This window comes from Drosophila obscura, unplaced genomic scaffold, assembly GCF_018151105.1.
Source record: "Drosophila obscura isolate BZ-5 IFL unplaced genomic scaffold, ASM1815110v1 contig_200, whole genome shotgun sequence".
NCBI classification, from domain to species: Eukaryota; Metazoa; Arthropoda; class Insecta; order Diptera; family Drosophilidae; genus Drosophila; species Drosophila obscura.
The window spans coordinates 2,451,581-2,470,783 of NW_024542791.1; the positions used below are offsets into that span (position 1 = coordinate 2,451,581).

The 19,203-nt window shown below is 41.6% G+C and overlaps 1 protein-coding gene and 1 non-coding gene across 2 annotated transcripts in view; one reads left to right on the forward strand and one right to left on the reverse strand.

The window, feature by feature from the left end:
* LOC111076147 (fez family zinc finger protein erm) overlaps positions 1-16,224 on the reverse strand; it is a 28,544-nt gene extending 12,320 nt beyond the window's left edge. Inside the window, exon 1 of the mRNA XM_022369828.2 lies at positions 15,371-16,224. The gene's annotated coding sequence lies outside the window, so the exon portion shown is untranslated. The remainder of the gene's footprint in view (positions 1-15,370) is intronic.
* Positions 7,902-7,974, forward strand: Trnar-ucu. The gene has a single exon. It is a non-coding gene; the product is annotated as a tRNA-Arg (tRNA).
* Positions 16,225-19,203: the final 2,979 nt, after the last annotated feature.

The window sequence follows — 19,203 nt, forward strand, 5'->3', positions numbered from 1 at the left end:
AAATTATAACATCTTATAGTACGGAAAAGTTCTTTTGATTCACCTTAAAAAATAAAACGAAGTAGTAGGTATCTTTGAGTCGAATTGGATGTTCCTTCGGGTTTTCTGCTATGGCTGGTGTGCGGGTGGTGGGGAGAGGCCATCGCTTAAGTGCTGCCAAACAAAAAGAACACATTTACAGGATGGTTTTTATTTCTTCCCCTTTGCCGGCTATAAGGCCTTGCCCACACCCCATAACGTCCCCCTGCCACTGAGCAGGAGAGCCGAGTGTGAATTGTAATTACAGTGGAAATCAGCTTTTGGCACTTGCTCGGCTTCCTACGCCAAGGGTTGGGTGGGGGGCCTTGACTACTGTACATATTAATGTGTGTGCTGTATCTATGTGTGTGTGTGTGTGTGGTTGGTTGGTGAATTTCTTTGTCTGTTTTGAGGTCGTTTGAAGTGGTTGGGATATGTCCTCCCACTCTCTCCCCTTTTCAGCCACAATGAATGAAAGATTTTCGCATGTGACGCGTGATTTATTTTTTTTCCCTAATTGGCTTTCGATGCGTATGCTGGCATTTTCCCCACCCATGCCCATGCCCACCCTCTCTCCACTCCCTTCTGTCATAATTTCTTTTCGCATTTTGACAGCAAACGAAAAATTCCTGATTTGATGTCTGTTGGGGGCGTTACTCTTTATATTCCCGGCAGTAGGTGTCACCGGAAATTGTGGCTTAGCTAAGGGAAATTAAATATCAGAAGGGTGGGGGGGACATTGGGGGTGGGTTATGGCATGTTCGAGGTGGTTGGGGAATTATTTTTCGCCCACATTGGCAAAACATATTTATTAGCGAAATTGAGTGTGAAGGCAAGTCATTTATCTGGAGCTGGAGATATTATTCTGGGGGATTTATCTCCGGCTTGCGCTTTGGCTTGGGAGCTGCTTAAGTGGATTGTTTGGGATGTGTGGCCTATTAATGGGAAATATATGAAGTGTTTTCGGGGCACCAGCAAGTTTAATGCGTACAAATATTATGTTTAAGAGGATAATTTGTACGGGAGAAAACAGATTTTTGGGGGATTATATGGGGAATAGAAACAGGGTTAACCAAGAGCACAGAGAACTCTGGTTTGATTAGGGATCATATTTGAACATATGAAAGAAAACCCTTTAAAACACTTCCAATAGAAATAATACCTTCTAATACTAGTTGGTACTTTAAATATAATTTTTGTTCCCAAATAATCTCTTTATTTTAATATTTTTACTAAAATATAGAGAGTTCCCTGTTCTCTGTAGAGGGATACGGAATTGAGAAAGGTTTTTAGTTCAACTGTTCCAACTCTCCACTCTCTTAAGCCTGCCACTGCCACTGTTGCATTTACAGCTGTAATTTTAAATCCAAAAATATTCGAAAATCCTGCACAATCTCTTATCCACCATGGCAATCTCCCCCCCTACTCATGGTGGTCTTTTTCAATAATTTTTGCATATGCCCACAAATATTTTACATAATTTGGCTCCGCTCAAGCGCAAACCGCAGCTGCAGCTGAAGGAAATTTCTCTGGTCAGTGGCTCAGTAGGTCAGCCGCAGAAATTAACCACAATTAGGAAATTACGTTTATCAGATCATTGATCAATATTGAACAAGCAGAGGAAACACTTTGCCAGCTGAAAAATGTTCCACAAAAAATAAATGCCCATTGAGTTGTGCAGAGTGGAAACGCTCAAAGGATTTTGGCAGTAATTTGTGCTAATTTGGGTCCATTAGATGGCCGGGACTACAGACCCATGAAAGAGGCAGAGAGAGAGAGAGAGAGAGAAGACAACAATAGGGAGCACCGCTGAGCAGTAGCAAAGGATTTATGTTTGCCGCTGTCTAATAACCCATCAAAATATAGTCGAAACATGTCAAAATACTGTCAATACGTATCCCAAATCTCTGTAGTTCTCTCTGCACTTGTGCACAATTGTTCTCTGGAGAGGGACACGGCATTGGGAAAGGTTTCCCAGCTTTGAAAAGGGCCGACAATTCCGTTCGGCTACCTAAAACCCCTAGATCTTTCTACCATTATGGAACGCGGTGCTTGTGTGTGTGTGTGTGTGTGTGTGGGTGCCCCTATTGTGCCCCTATCGCGGAATGGCTCTGGGCCAGGCCTAGCGAACCTCTGCTCGGATTAGGCCTGCAATTTGGACTGCTTAGTCGTTTAATTGTGCTTAAATGTATGCATAGCTTATAAAATATTTGCCTTAAATATTTTGGTTAAATCAAGAAAGGGTACAACAAAACACTACGCTGTTTGTCAGTCCTAGGGAAAGGATATGCCTGAGACCACAGACAAAATGTGTGCATCAGTGCATAGGCTGGGAAACAGTTAAAGTATGCAGCCTGAGGTTAAAGTGGTAAAAGATGAACTTTATGGGAGTGCAAATAAAAATGAAGAGTTATTTTTGGAGTAAAGAAATGTAAAAAATTTATATAAATTAAAGTAAGTGATACAGTTGAGATATATAAAGATAAAAATTATATATTATAAAATAATTAAATAATTAAATTAAATATTTTAATAATAATATTTAAACAAATTATAAAATAATTAAATTAAATATTTTAATATTAATATTTAAACAAACTATAAAATAATTAAATAATTAAATTAAATATTTTAATATTAATATTTAATATTTTAAATATTTAAATTAAATATTTCTTACTTTGAATGGATGTATCGGAAATAAAATGTCATGCCAATTCCATTTAGTATTGAACCAAGAAAAACATTTCTATGCATGAATAATAATTAATATCCTGCAAATCAGCATGAAATCCTTACCCCCCAAAACCAAGCCCAATTTTTTTCCATCAACACATAAAAGAAATGTCTCAAAAGAAAGCCAATAATAAGTACTTGTGGGGAAATTGCCCTTAAAGTGTCGCCGGACACGACACAACACTCCACTCCACGCCACTCCGCCCAAGCGGACAGCCCGGGGAGCTATGCGGACATGACCGGAAATAAGTAAAAGCCAATAAATCAGCCAAAGAGGAAGTCAGGCAAACAACCAATGAGAGAGGACGCACACACAAAAAGAGAGAAAAAGCCACACAACGAATGGGAAAAATCGAACTGAAGGAAAAACAAAGTAAACCCCACTCTCCACTCGGCACACACCCATTCCACCCACTGATCTACCGGAAGATGAGCTAATAGAGACGCGTGCCCGCTTGCCCGCGTGGCGGCGTTCAATTTGTTGCAATTATAATTGTATTGGCCCTGGGTCGCGTGTCCGGCACAACAGAGATGTCATAATGTTGCATAACCCGCTTAACCGCACTGGCAGAGTGGGGGAGGCGCAGAGGGAGTGGCACCACTGCCAGCCCAAAAACGTTGACACGCGTTGAAAATTTAACATTTTCCTTGGGACTCGGACAAGCCAAGTTTGACTTGGATCCAGGCCTACCAATTCGGCTTCGGGTTTGGGTTTGAGTTCCTTTTTTTTTGTTGGTTGGTCCTGGCAGGTTGTCAGTCGCCTGCCTGGAACTCAACCCTTGTACGGCGCTTGTGCCGGCAAAGTGGGCGACACTCCGCGTTATGTTGTTGCTTTTTTTTTTATGACAGGAAGCGAGTCGACGGCACACGGCACCGCTTTTCCACCGAACAACATAACATTTCATATCCTTATGCTAATCATTTGGGAAGTGTTTTATTTGCTATTATGATTTCTGTTGCTGCTGCAGCGTGGGAGAATGCCGTGTTCCTGTCGCCTGTCCCTGTTCCTCTCCCTGTTTCTGTTCCTGTTTCTGTTCCTGTTTTGACATGATAGTTAAATATTTTGTTAGGGCTTGGCATGCCAGTGGAGGGCGGTGTTGGAAGTGGCAAGCGGCTTCCAAAAAGGGGTTTAAAGTGTAACAAGGTAATTAGCTTTAACGGAAAATGGTATGGGAATGGAATGGTTATGACAGTTAAATTGATGGGAATATGTTTTTACGAGGGACTTGGACAGCATGTTGAATGAATTAAGGGATTATAATAAATATGGAAATATTTGTTGGATGTGGTCTGGCTTAATTAAGAATCCCACTAAGTTGTGAGAGACTTCTACTACTGCTACTACTACTACTACTAATACTGCTCCCTGACAGCAGACACTTCTGAGATTTCCATCTAATTTGTGTATCCCACAGATGCAAATTGTATTGAGATAATTTTCAGGGCATACAAGCAAAGATCGGCTATCGAATATGCGCTCTTTTTATTGCCTTTGGTATAATGAATGCTCTTGGCAAACGATCGCCTGGAAAGCTTTAGCGCTTATTACTGAACCGCCTTCAAGTATTCGTTACTTAGATACAATCTCGATTTGATCTGACTTTGCGGGGTCTGAATGTTCTGCTCATATTTAAAGTGAAGGAACAGCTGCTTAAAGGCCAACAAATACTTCTACAATCTGATTTCTTGTGTAATTTGAATAAATGTTGACAAAATCTCCCCAAGAGTTAGCAATACAAATAATATACAGCATTTAATTATAGATTTTTGGCATTAAATTCCCCCTTGCCACAACGCAATCTTAGAGTCAGGCCGGCAGCGTCACCTTGAACGAAGGAATAGGAAGGGAATCTTCCCTAGAGCCCACACAGAGGAGAGAGCACACAGCGAACGACATCCTGTCGCCTACTCGCATTACAGCAAGCTGGCACGAGCCAAATTATAATGCCAAACATCTCGTCATCGTCATCGTCGTAGTCGTAGTCTTCGTTGGCTGGAGCATGAAAGAAAAGCGCACAGAACCAGCAATTAATGAGCAGTTGTTTAGTTAGCAAAGCACTCAAAGGACAATGCCAGGAGCTGGGACTGCGACTGCCACTGCCACTGACAGCCTACACAAAAGGACATGCCAGAATAGGGAGCACGGGGGGAACGAAACAGAGAAACAGAGAACCAGAGAAATCAGAGAGCGAGAACATATGCATTTAATTCTAGAATTGAAAGCATAAAATTTCGCTTTCATTCGCCGGACTGCTTTGCACATTTCGAATATAATTAACCGGAAGCGCGGCACACGCGCCAGCAGGACGCGAACAGGATGAGTGTAGAAGTAGAAGGCCGCACGCCGACGCTACCCCCGAAGACGCTCCGAGGAGGCGAGAGGACATTCCACAGTAGGAACCAAAGGATCGGATCGCGTGTCAACAACCGTAGAAAGAAAAAGCATTTCCGCCGAAAGCGAAATCAAATGTCAGGCCAGGACGATGGCTGGTGAACGCCCCACAAGAGAAGAGGCAACCGGTTTTCGCCAGGATAATCATGGAACGATGATGATCGCTACGAAACGGAACATAACGATGATGATGATGATGATGATGTTGATCGTTGATCGTTGTGTAAGGGCAAACAAGTCGCCCGATTATCCTTTTTTTTTGCCCACTTCAAGGAGCAAGGCAAGACGAGACAGCTGCACCACCAGAGTGAAAAGGAATCTCGGTGGCAGCCGCAGCATAAATACAATTGTTCGCACAGAGCTCCGGCACATTGCTTCCTGTCTTCGAGTCGAGGCACCGGAAGGATCAGCGCCGTCTCTATCAGAGGGTTGCTCGGGCAGGGACAGGCGCAGGCACAGGCACAGGCACAGCTCCTAGCAGCACACTTCTCCGTCCCCCACATCTCGCTGAGTAGGCGAAGCATCCTTTTGGAGGCGTATACCTTGGTGTGTGTCGCATATGTAGCAATTAACATGCCCCGCTCTTCTCATCCGAACATGTGCAAATAACTTCACGATAAAAGGACCCGTACGTCCTTGTCCTTGTCCTTATCCTTGTCCTTGGCGGGCTAGCGCGTGCCGTGTGGTTCTTGGAGGCGTCATCTATGGGGCGTGTAGCGCCTGCTGCAGAACGTCATCCGATCTTATTTTTGAGGGTATTATTCTGATTGAGCTAAGATTGAGAAGCGAAGCAGCAGCTGCCGCTCCCTCTCCCTCTATTTAATGAACTTCTTATAAGGGGGACTATGCAGTAGGGCAATTGAAGGTACAGCAATCAAGGACAAGGTGCAATCTCCGAAAGTGTTTAGGCACAACGGCAGAATATACGATTTTTCTTCCAAGAGGAACTGTACCACCTTTAAGAATATTTCTATGCAGCTGGAAGTCTGTCGGGTTTTGCAATGATCATGTGTAAAATTCTTGAATGAAGTTCTTAAGTGGGGAAGAGAGTTAAGCATGGAGGGAGGATCATTTTGTAGATCTTTCGGAATCATTATGACTTGAATAAAACTTCAAATCCTTCGGGCTGGTTTTGTGATCTGTAAACCTTTAATTGCGCTTGTGTTAGCGTAATTTAGCAAAAGTTTCATCAATTATTTCAACTCAAGAAATCCTTAATCTCTGTTAGAATGCCTCAAATTTATTCCAAATATTTTCTTTAAGTTTTTTTTTACCATTTACCAGTTTAAATTTTGTATCCATCGATTCCTGACATTTTGCCAACAAAAACGATCTCGAATAACAAATTTCAGAGTGTCTTTAAAGCAACTTTTAATCCCTGAACTCCTTCTTGCTTCCTACCAAATGGAACCTGCTCTCCTGCTGTGTGTCCTTTCGCCTTTTCCTTCCCCATACAAAAACTGCACTGCACACACGCTCTCCACATTCCTTTTACGAGTTGTCCAGGCTAATTGACCAAACGGCCACTTCAGTGCTCAATGAGCGCAACAATGAAATCAGCTACTCCTCCCGACTCCAAAGGACTCCCCCGTGGCACCAGAGTCCATGGCAACATGAGCAATAAAATTTAATATCCGCCTCGAGTGCCAAAGCACAAAAATGTTTTGCATAATCTGCCCTCAGGACACACAGTGCACGGTAGACGAGACACGTATATAGCCAGAAATAAAACCGTCGGAAGGTGTAGATAAATCACGTAGCAGGACAATGGAAAACAAGTGAGAAAACTCCCCCATGGAGGACACTTTCAATGAAGTCGAAAACGAAAGCGCGGAAAGATAAGCGACAGATAAAAAAAAGCTGTGCACTTCAAATGGGTAAATTTTCACATTTCGACGATTACTCTATTTAAGGAATTTCAGCCAGGGTAGTCAGTGATAGTAGGGTCAGGGAACAAGGGGTTGAGTGGGTGGCAGGTCCAGTGTCTGGTTCAATTTGATTAATTTGTTAACAAACTGAAAGTAGCAACAGCCAAGCGGCGAATGCGTTGAGTAATTGCCGAGAGTCACGATAGAGAATGAAACCTTCCAGGACACAACCCCTACTCGAAACTCTCTCTCTCCCTCTCTCTCTCTATCTCTTTCTCTCACCCCTATATTAGCTAAAAGCGCATGAAGATCTCAACGGGCTGATAGGCAGGAAAGCAACGTACAAGCAACGAACCGAAGACCGTACCCAAACCAAATGAAAGGCACAAAATTGAGCACTTGAATGCCCTTCCAACTGGCGGGGTTACGGGGGGGTAGAGTTCCTTAGGGGTTCCTTAGCATTATCTCAATCGGGGGATCTATTGATTAACCCCAAAAGACATTAAGCAGACGACAACAAGTTCCAGCCAGCGACACATTATGCAGATACTTTTGTATGTACATACGTATACCTGAATATTGTGCGCATTGTTCTATAAATAATTAGGCACGCACCACAGACATCAGCGGAGTAGAACCCAAAAGCAAATGACACGCATACAAAATTTGTTTATTTAAATAGCTGCTTTATAGAGAGAAGCCTCTCGGATAGCTCTCGGATAGCTCTATATGCTGCTCTCATAAGCACGGGTATATTTACACAATTGTTTCCTAGCATTTCTCTGTTTAATATTTCTGTATTTCGGATCCTAGGCTACTCCATTGGATTGAATTTTTCGGATTGAATTTGTCTTTTTCGTGCGTAAAATGCCGCCCGTTGTCTGTTAGACCCTTTGGCGCAGCGGATAGCGCGTTGGACTTCTAATCCAAAGGTCGCGGGTTCGATCCCCGCAAGGGTTGTATGCAATCAAAATTCTTTATATTCTTTTTTTGTTATGATCAAATACTCGTATAATTATGGCTACCGACTAAATCATGCAGCATCCCAGGGAACGATCGTTAGTTACCCAAGGTGATTCTATGCACGCCAATCAGTTGTATTCCAATATATAACTGTCATCTAGCTTCCAGAGGATTGAAACACAGTTCAAGTGGGAGACACAGAGTTGTTGTTTAATGTTGCTGAAGATTATACATGGAGCTCGGAGCTTGGTGTATCGTAGGTAAGAATCTAATTTTAATTTTCCATGCCAATTTCTTAAGAATAAAATCCAATCCAATTTTGCTGCTCATCGAACTTCAAACGTGTTCCGATTATGGTCTCAGATATTCTATATTTTTAGTATTTGAGGCATTGAGAAGTGTATTTTGCTTTTGCATTCTCTGGTATTCTCTTTGGCACTTTTCGGTTGTGCGTCTGGCTGGCGTGGTTTTTCGAACAATAAATCTCGGAGCAAATTTTGCTACATTTATGGATACTTATTATGGTTTTAAATAAATAAATTTCATTAAATTGAAAACCATGCCTCAAAAGAGTTTGTTTATTTATTTTTTTTTTTTTAGTTTCAATTTATTTATTTCTTTTGTTATGGAAATTAGAGAACATCAAATGATAATAAAGCTAAGCACTGGGAGATGCACATAGATACATACCTACATATGTATATATTTATTGGGTTAGTTTTAAACATAATTTTGAGACAACTTTATAGCTGAATAGTTCCAATGAAATATTTTCACATAATAATGAAAACAATCTTGTGTTTATTTTTGGTACTCTGTCAGTTTGCTTTTGAGTTGTTACAAATGTTTTCATTTAGTATTAAAAATGATATAGGGGTAGGGAATTGGCCGTGTTCTCTCACCGCCCACTTTCAACCTCATTAAGCAGAGCAAATATCTCCCATTCTCATTCTCCCTGTCACTCTTTGTGTGTTACTCAAAAACCTCAACGGGGACGGGGTGTGGGGTATGAGAAATTTGTGTTTTTGGAAAAAGTGTAATTTTCAATTAAAAATAAACTGACAAACGGCAAACAAATTGGCGCCCTCTTCAGAACTATTTGCACGGGGCAAACACCATCCATAAGTATCTACAAGATACATTAAGCAAACCAAAGCCAAAATGCTACAGAGAAAGAGAGAGAGAAAGAGACTGGAGTGAGATTGAAGTGGAGTGGAGTGGAGTGGAGAAATCTCGACTGCCGCAAGCCCAAACGCAAATAAGGCGGAAATTTTTTGAATCGCGCAGTTCAAGCGTAAATTGCAACAGCTGTCAAGTACGAGTGCGAGTATCTGGGTATCTGGTAGATACATTTCGCAGCGCAATGGCAAACTAGCTGATAAACAGCCTATTAAAACTGTTTACACGACCAATGCAAATATTGACAGAATGATGCAGGGCTTCGCTCTACCTCTCCACCGCTCATCCTCTCTCTCTCTCTCTCTCTCTCTCTCTCTCTGTTCTCCCTTCTACTACGAATCTATCTTTATAGAGGGGTTGGTTGATTTATCCATGAGGTACACGTACCTTTCCTATAATAGAAGCGCGGCAATTTGTTGTCGCTTGTCAAATGATCAGCGCCGCACACGCAAATTATCCACAAACACACAGACACCCATAGATACACACACACACACAGAGGCATACATACATCCAAATCAAATGCAATTCCGCCATTTTGTTTCCTGGTACTGGTACGCCTTCAAATGTGCAATCATTCGAGTCAGTGGGAGACCGCGACCCCGACACAGACCCCTAAACCAAAAACGATGTTCTTCTTGGCGCACATTTTACACGCGCATATAAATAAATTCCCCATTTACTGGTGGGTAATTTGCCGACAGTCTGGGTTCCAGCCCCCCTTCTATCTACATATCTCTGGCTGGCACTATAATTTAGCTTTCATCGACCTCTGTTGCTGTCTGCTGGGGCTCTCTGACTGACTGACTGACTTTTGCATGTTGGTAATCTCTTTTTAAATGATTTCCATGGTGGATTTTCTTGCGCCAAAGACCTGCTTCCCCATGGAACTCTGATTGTTGTACTAAGTGGAGCATTTTTTAGTGCTGAAAGCTCTTTTCCAGGTCAAAGAAATGAAAGTGGAAAATTTGTTTGAAATAATCTTGCACTTATAAATTAAGTCAGAGGAAGGATCAAGGCAGGATCTCGCAGAGATATGTATGACAGATGCATTCAAGCAGAAATCCTGATGGTTAAAATCGATCTAAAGAAGGCTTCTTGGTTCATTTCTTCGCTCCTTTCAATTTAGTTAATTTTTACTCAGTTCATATTTGAGCTCCACTTAATGTAGGGTCTATGTTTTCTGTAAATATTCTATCTCTATTTAAAATACGAGCACACATGGAACAGAGCCACTAGCCTGGTACATATTATCTACTCTTAATCAATCTTTACTTAATTTGCAGAGACACAGTCAGTTATTGCATATCTAGTCCTCTCTTTCAGTTACTTTCAGCAGCAGATGCTTCCAATATGCCCTGTATAGTTTATCCCTATTTGATCTCTGATCGCATCTTTCCAGTTCCCTTGTTACATCAATCTCTGCTTCAGTGCAACCCGTGTGCACCTTTCTTTTTTTTGTTCATTTATAGAACCTCTTCTCTATCTCTGAACAAGCTATGCTGCAACCCCATTTAGATCTTATTTGTTGGCTCCTCTACAGCATCATTCGCACTACGAAAAATGGAAAGAGAAAACATGTATTAACCAATTGAGAAACAAGTTCAATGCAGTACAAGTATTCCCATTCTGCGCACACAGGAGATCTACATAAGAAGCCAACCCCCCATGAGGAATTTGTGTAACCCTTTTTTGTCCACTATCGACTGTGAGCTAAAATTGTGACCCACTGTGCACAGTCGACGGAAAGTTCCACTCTTCCACACAACTAACAATTTTCGCCACAGGAAAAAAGTGGAATCCAAAGCGTAAGAAGAAAAAAAACCCCTAACGAGGTCCAAAGCTATTTTTAGAGCTGTGCGGATAAAGAAGACGACAAAAAAAAAGTGGCAAATAATGCAAATATCTAAGCATGCAAGTGGCTCGGGGAAACGCCTCAACAAACTTTGACTTCAGTGCGATATTAAGCATGCGCCATGTGGTACAGCCAAAAAGAGAGAATAAAAAAGAAAAAGAAAAAAAAGAACAAAGAAGCGAACAGAACCGAACCGAACCGAACAGAATGAAAGCAGCTGCAAAAGGAGCGCAGACAAAAGCGCACAAGGATAGGACTATGCGAATGATGATGGAGTAACTGCAATTAGGCATAATAAACAAAAAGTTACAGGCATCGAAACGGAGAGGGTGTGCGGGGTGAGAGGGAGAGTGTGCTGCTGAATGGTGTTTGGTGGGGTGGGGGGGGTTACATTAAAACTACATAAACGCAGACTTAATTGCGGGTTTTTCAAACGAACGAACCCCGGCCTGAACTCTGTAGCGAGTTCCTTTTTTGCGCACTTGAATCGCAGCTCTACTATATACTATAGGGGTTACTTCTGTTGCTGGATCACCAGTTGTTACAAAAAAATGGCTACACATGGCCTCTACCAGCCTCCTGCCTCCTGCTTCTGCCTCCTGCCTCTGCCTTTTCCTACCCCCTTGTCAAGGCGCACCCAAAAAGCGGACAGCAAAAAATAGAGCAACTATCTGAACAGCAAAATGGTTGTCGTCTATGTTTTTTTGTTTTTTTTTCTTGTGTTGTTATAGCTGAAAGTCAGGGCAGGGCAGGGGAGTGGGCAGCCATTTAACAGCAGCCCAACAGAAATCCCCAGAATTTGTATCTAATAAACTTCCATATGCAAGCATGCAGCCAGCCAGCCAGCCAGCCAGCCAGCCAGCCAGCCATCCATTCCGTAGCTGAGTTTATTGGGCCTGAACTGTTTGATTGAGTTCAAACCAGACATATGAGGGTGCCCAGAGCTATGGCAGTTTATTGCTGGATTTTCGGTGGTGGTTCGCTGGTACGCTCTGCCACTGTTGCACTTACAAGTTGATTATGTTGATTTTTTAACCATTCTTTTTTTTCCAGCTGACTGACGGACTGTTCAAGTGCTGCCCAACGCGTTGAGTGATTTGGTTGAGGCTTGGGGTGGGAGGGGGTACTTTTTATTATTAAATATTGATATGATATAAAGTCAGAGATATGTAAAAGATACATCAGATAAGCTGACTTAATTAAGAAACGTTTCGGGGTGCTATGGCAACCATTTTTGATAGAAGTGCTGCAAAAGATGGGCATATGAGGTTTACATTTTTGAAATGCCTTTTTTAATGCTTGAATATAATTTTATTAGGCAGCAGATGTTGCCACTTTGCGCCTTTGTTGTTAGAAAATAAAGGGAAGTATAATGTTTTCGGTCAATTAGTAATACAAAAATTAATTGTTCTTTTTTCATCTTTATGATAGAGTTAATATAAATGGGTAGAAAAAGGTATTGTACATCTATCATGTACAATTAGAGAAGAGCTAAAAAAATCCACAAAAATTAAAAACCAACTAATAATAATTCTAGGAATCCATATCTACTTTGTTACCGAATATGCCTAAAAAAATTACATATTTAGTGATATAAAACTACCAATAAAAGTGCCTGAGAGTTTGTCTTATCAACAAAACAAAAATATTGTTATTATGTAGCATCAATGTCAAACGATTTTTCCTTTTACAGGTCAAAAGTAGTAGCTTGGACTCTAGCATTAAATCTGAAGGTATATCAGGTGTCCCGGCATTTTCGCCTTGTAGAATTTAGTCTGCCAAAATAAAAATCTTTCTATGAATTTACATTATTACTTAATAATAATAGAAAATTTGTACAGCCAAAGAAACTTTGTTCTTCTATGAAAAGCAAACATAAGAACAACAGTTCCTGAACAGTACCCTGTACAATATACATACGTATATAAATTTTCCTGAATTTAAATAAGTTTTTGCACTACCCAAATCTATCTAACTTTATTTAAAGCATGCAAAAATCATAAATGATGTCTGTGCATTTTATGTACCACATTACTTTGCCCTATGAATAATTTGCATGCATTTTATTTGGTAGGTATTTTATTTTATGCTTGTCCCGCTGCAGCTCGCACTCGCAAACCCCCCAACTAAACCAAATAAAATAAAGTAGAAAAACAGTAAACAAAAAAAAAAAGGGAACTAATAATAAACAGCAGTGAAGAGCTCTTCAAGTGACAACAAAAGGCAAATATTTACATTAACCAATGTACATTAACCAGGAGAGTGGAGAGCGAAGGACTCTCCACCGCAGGACCACCACAACGGACCAGAGAACGCAATTCCTCAGAGGGCACACACACACAAAAAAAACTCCTCTCACCCGCTAAATCTTTTATGAAAATATATGCAAGTTGGCAACGCGACTCAAGCACTTTAGTGGGCTGCTGCTGCTGCCGCTGCTGCAGGACTCCAGGCTTCAGCTCCTGCTACGCTTCCGCGTACAGCAGGATATAGCGAGGGCAGCAGCCGCAAAGAGCTCTGTGCAAATAAACAATTAAAATGTCACAATGATTGCCGGCTTACCCGTGTCAGGAAATCAAAAAACCAAAAAATACAACCAAAAAAAAAACCACAAAATAGAAGAAAGAAATTGGTAAACGCTTCTGTGGAAACCCCCAAACCAGTAGAGGGCTCCTCAAACCCTTGGAAGGACTTCTGAATATTGTGTTTGATTCAAAAGCGCATTTTACAGGGGGGTGGGAGAATTCACTCCGAGGTACCAAGGGAGTGAGAAGCAGCAACCACGTGGCTGGTGGCTGTTGCTGTAAGACTGAAGTAAGATTTACCCCCCAGCAAGGATCAGCAGACGACTGTGGACGGTGCTCACTCAGGCGTAGAAACCACAAAGGCGAGGGCGAGGGCGAGAGCGAGTCCTGTCAAGGCGTTGGGTCTCTAACCAGCCGCAGAAATCCCAATTAAAAATAAAGAAAGCCAGCAAGGCAAAACGAAAGTTAAACAGGCCAAAAACCTCATGTTAAGTGAAGTGAAGCTTCCCGAGTTTCCCATCCTTTTGAGGAGAATCCTTCCTTGCTTGCTTCCTTCCATCCTGCTGGGCGTCTGTGACATTAACAATTGATAGACGACAGACGACACCCGCCAACAGGCGACAACAACTGAACATTTGACAGACTGTCGCGCTCCGTTGGCAGCTTCTAAGGACACTTTCCATTTCATTTCACACACACACGTCTGATCCTTAGTGAAGTTTGCCTCCGGGGCCAACAAATCCCGAGCCCAGTCATGGGCCGTGCCGTGCCGTGTCGTACCGTGCCCCTCCTCGCTCGAGTGGCTCCCTTTTTTCGGGCTGCTGTGTGTCCGTCTGCGCCACTGGGGCAAGTGGCAAGCAAGCAGTCGAGTGCCTGGCTTAGCCGCTAGTTGGCATTTAACAGTCGCTGGCTTAAATAATTCAGTTCTGTGGGTTTCTGGGCAAGTTCCCCAGGGGGACTAGTGGCTTTTTTCGGCTAGAGGCGTCTGAAGGGAGAGACAGACAGTTGCCTTCGCAGTACGGGCGTGAAATACATCTCAATGTAATTGTATTGAGTAAGGTTGGAAAACTAGCCAAGGGTTTAGTGGTGTAAGTTGCCTCAATTCAAGTCGGTTTCGCGCGTTTAGTTATGGCAGATTAATATTATGTGCTAAATATATATTTTGGGCTTTCTTTTCGTCTCTCTATTTGCACAACTGATTGACTTGTGTTTCTAGAATGATGGAACGAATTTATTACTTTTGTTTTATTTTTCGAATATGGGAGTTTGCCCCATTTTTGGAAGGTATTGAGCGCATTTATTGATAGTAAAATAGTGAATCTACGAAACGATTATAAGCTGAAAATTGTGAGCCCAATCGGTTCTTTATAACTGATAACTGAGCTACATAACTGGCATTATTTTATATATTTATTGGCGCTTATATCTTCAGATTTTCCTCACCAAATTAATTTTCGGCAACGTTATCCATATTATAGCAACCATGATCGTATTCGTCTAGCAAAAACCTAGATTATTTTAGTATTTCGATGGAAATTTATATAAAATTAAAAAAAAAATGTATATATAAAATTATAAAAAGTGTGTGTATCTTCCTAGTTAAAAACTATTCCTGATTATGACCAGTCCCAATTCAAACTCGCTAAAAATCTACATAAATTCCATTTGGCTTATATGTACATATAATCCTTGCTAAAACTTTTCATAATTTCCCAAACACACACAAAATCAATTTCAATATTGAAAATCTAACAAAACTGCCAAACCGTTGCATTTTGCACAAACAACAATTAACATACAAAGATGAAAGGTGTGTAAATATATTCAGACTTACCTCAGAACAAGGATGAACTTTCGCCAATCGGCGGACGGAAAGATGTTCGTTTTATTTGCCAGATGCTGATGCTCCTCGAAATGTTTACCCGAAGCAATTAATATCCCTTTTTTGATGTCTTGAGCTTGTGTTAATATTGAAATGGGATTTGAGAATTTCTTTGGCACTTCAAAGAGTCTGTTTTTTAGGGGCAACGTTGCTCTACGTATCACCCAGCCAGCGTATCGGCTACAGGTCAGATTCTTGTTTGTTTTAGGGATTATCTCCCACACTCGAACACACTGTGCCACACTGTGGGTGTGTGTGTTTGTGAGACGCTCGCTCACACTACTGCCACACAGAGACGCTCGCTTCCGTGCACGGAGGAGGAGTCCTTCAAGGAGCTGGTAATGGTAGTGCTGCAGCCAGCCAGCAGCGAGAATATACTTTTTGCGACCGCGCGTTCAAGACGTCAATTTCGTAATGCAAATATTTGATTTATGAATTCAAAGTAAATTAAGGCGAAAACAAAAAGCATCAGCAGCAACAGCAACAGCCAGAGAGAGTGATGTGGGAGACGGCAGGATGTATGACGGACGAGTCCTGTGGCCCGCGTGCCAGAGTCAAATATGGCGACGCTAAGCACGATAACGGCAAACGACAAACGGCAGACGACAAACGGCCAACGGTAATTTTATCCAACAAGAGCGCGCCTGCTCTCTTGTCCTCGCTCTAGCTCTGACTCTGATTCTGTCTCTGTCTCGCTCGCCCACTCTCTCCTCTCGTTTGGTGTTGGTGTGGTGTCGTCCTGCCGACGGCAAAGTCAAAGCAATAAAAAGCACATAACGCGATTTGATGCGCGCGCTCTCTCTCTCTGTCGCTCTCCCGCCGCCAAACTAACTGCCGTTATGTTTCAGGGCGACGAGCTGGCTGCCGCTGCCTCTGCCCTGCCTGCCTGCCTGCCTGCTCGTAGCACACACGAAACATCATTATCATTTGATCCCCTCCCCACCCCTGCCCCGCCACTGTTCCTGTCCCATTCGCACCCATGGCTTACGGATTTTTCGGTGGTGTCAAATGTGTGTGAGCGGGAGGCACACTGTGTGTGTGTGTGTGTGTGTGTCAGAGTGTGCGTGATTTTAACGCCATCATGCTCATCATCGTCATCATCTGCTACGCGCGGGGTTCGGGGCCTAGATGCAGCAGCTGCTGTCGCTGTTCATAGTAATGGTATTCCTGAAAGATATGCGGGATTGCTTTGTAGTTATATTCCATACATATATGGAACAAGCAGAGTGTGATAGTTTAACCATGAGAAAATTAAATGCGCAACGAAAGGAAATCGAAGTCTAATTTGCATAACTTTATCATTGATACTAAGGGTATTCCTGAGAGATATACGACACTGAATTTAATTTGTATTCCATTTAATACGCAGAGTGTGATAATAAAATTATGTATAGGAAAATTAAATAATATTTCAACAACAATAAAATTAAATATCCAGAGAAGAAAAATCAAAGTCTAATCAAAAACACATACATATGTATGTATGTAACTATGATATTATAATAACTAATCTAAATTCCAATCAATTGAGATAGCTTGGAATCTATATGTTTCCTTTACATTTACAGATATATTTGGAAATATCTGAATTTATAGATTAGACATTAATTAATGAATCATTAATTCGTAACCATATTTAATTTGTATATTCTAAATCAAATCTCTCTTGCCGGCATACCCTCAATGCTGACTGTCCTTTTACTAAGCATTTGCCCCTACATAACCTCATCTCCTCCTAACGCCCCCTGGAGTCATCACCCATGCCCTGCCCTGCCCTGTCACCCCCCTGAAGAGCAGAGTACATATTTGTACTGCAATTTGGCTGCGTCGCGTCGCCCCGCTCTGCCGTTGACTGCGCTGCCAATGCTTCTGTGATTTGCCTCTTTTTGCGCTCTCATTTACACAGGTGAGTATTTTCCTACTTTTTGCCAGTATTTCTCTGGTTTCATTTATGTTTTTATTATTTTTTTTTGGGTGCCCCCCCTATATGGTGCGCTCGCTCCGTCTCGCTCACCCGCTGGGCCATTATCGGAGCAGAAATGCTCTATGGAATCGCATTTTTGTGTAGTTTTCATCGGTACGGGGTCCTGTGAAATATGCTACGCAATGAAATTTTCCTCCTTCTGGATTCCATGACAACCAAAACACACATATGAGATGGATGGATGGATGGATGGGTCTTTGTTATTTTGTAATGGAGATGCTGTGGGAAAGAGAGAGAGAGCACGTAGGGAGCGAGCAGGAGAAAATAGGGGAGGAAGAGAGAGAGCGGGAGAATGTGTGGCAAAAAGGTGAAACGATTGAGCACCCTGGGAGATTTTTTAATCAAATAATTACTGTAATTAGATGCAAGGCAAAATGTCAAAAAAGAATTGCACACAAAAATTCCCAGGCGGTAAGGGAAGGCAGGACTAGGACTACGCGCTGAGAATTTACAATTCAGCAAAGGGACTACGACGAGTACTCGATGTGGAACAATCCAAGAGAATGTTTTATGTTCATTTTGTAAGAGTTGGCTGTACGTTCAAGTGTTGTATGGAGCAGAAACTGGCATGGTTTCACTTTGGAAACGTCCAGAAATAACATCATTACGCGTCTGATGCTGATTTAATTAAATCTGCAATACCACAATCGAAGATATGGCTTAAAATATATGTAATATGATGAGGTGCCTGCAATTTAATCGTATTCATGGATTTACTCTTTTTTATTAGCTTTTATTATGAAGATTCTATGATCCTTTATGGAGGTTTAAAGCTAAAAGGAGTTCGTATTTAATATCTCTAATAGTTAATTAAATTCCAATAACTTTAGATGATTTTGGATCTTTGCCTTTCCCCTTTTTGGCTATTTTTGCGATCTTTGCTGGCCTATTATTTCCATTTCCGTATTCAAAAAATTGTTACTTCCAGAAGTCTTTCTTTAGAATATCCTCTCTCTCGGATAATATAAAGCCCATTCAAATACAGATACATAAGTTCTCTTAAAAAGTTCTATAAATAACAAGAAAATAGTTTTTAAAGTTAAAGAGTAACGTTCTGTAAGTTTTGTTTCTTCTGTAAGTTCCGATATCTTCATGCTTATCATTGTGTTGAAACCATAACAGCATCAGCATGTAGCAAATCCTATAAAAATTCTATATAAAAACCCATCTCTGCCAAAACTTTTAAGACTTCTTCAGCCAGAGGATTCCATTTAATAATGACAACTTTTGCCACAGATTTTTCCATAAAGAGCTCAAGAAATCAACTTTTTGCATTTTACACACCTCAAGTGTCTGCAACAATAAGGCAGAGGAGAGAAACCGAGAAATATAAAAAGGGAAAAAGAGAGATGAAGGCTAAAGAACAGGTAAAGTTAGGTGGTGGGGAGGTGCGGCAAGGTGTGGGAGGTAAGACTGGAGGCTAGAGAATGAGAGAAGTAGAGAAGTAGAGAAGGAGGTACGGAGGTAAGGCATTCATTACAGCAATTGAAATGGACAAAAGCCAAAAATTCCAGGCAGGGCTGAAAAGACGATGGTGATGATGACGATGACAACGGATTGTGCAAGCAGTAGAGAAAGTTGAAAAAGGTATAATAAAATGTTTGCATATAAAATATTAAATAAAAGACGCAATGAAGGAGTGTACACTGCAGGGAGGATATAGCAGTGCGAGGTAACGACTCTTCTGCTCCTTCTCTCTCACACTCTCTCTCTCTCTCTCTCTCTCTAAATAGAACGCAACGAAATGAGCGAGCAGCAACAACAAAATGACGGCCGGCCAGGTGAGTGCCAGGTGAGGCTC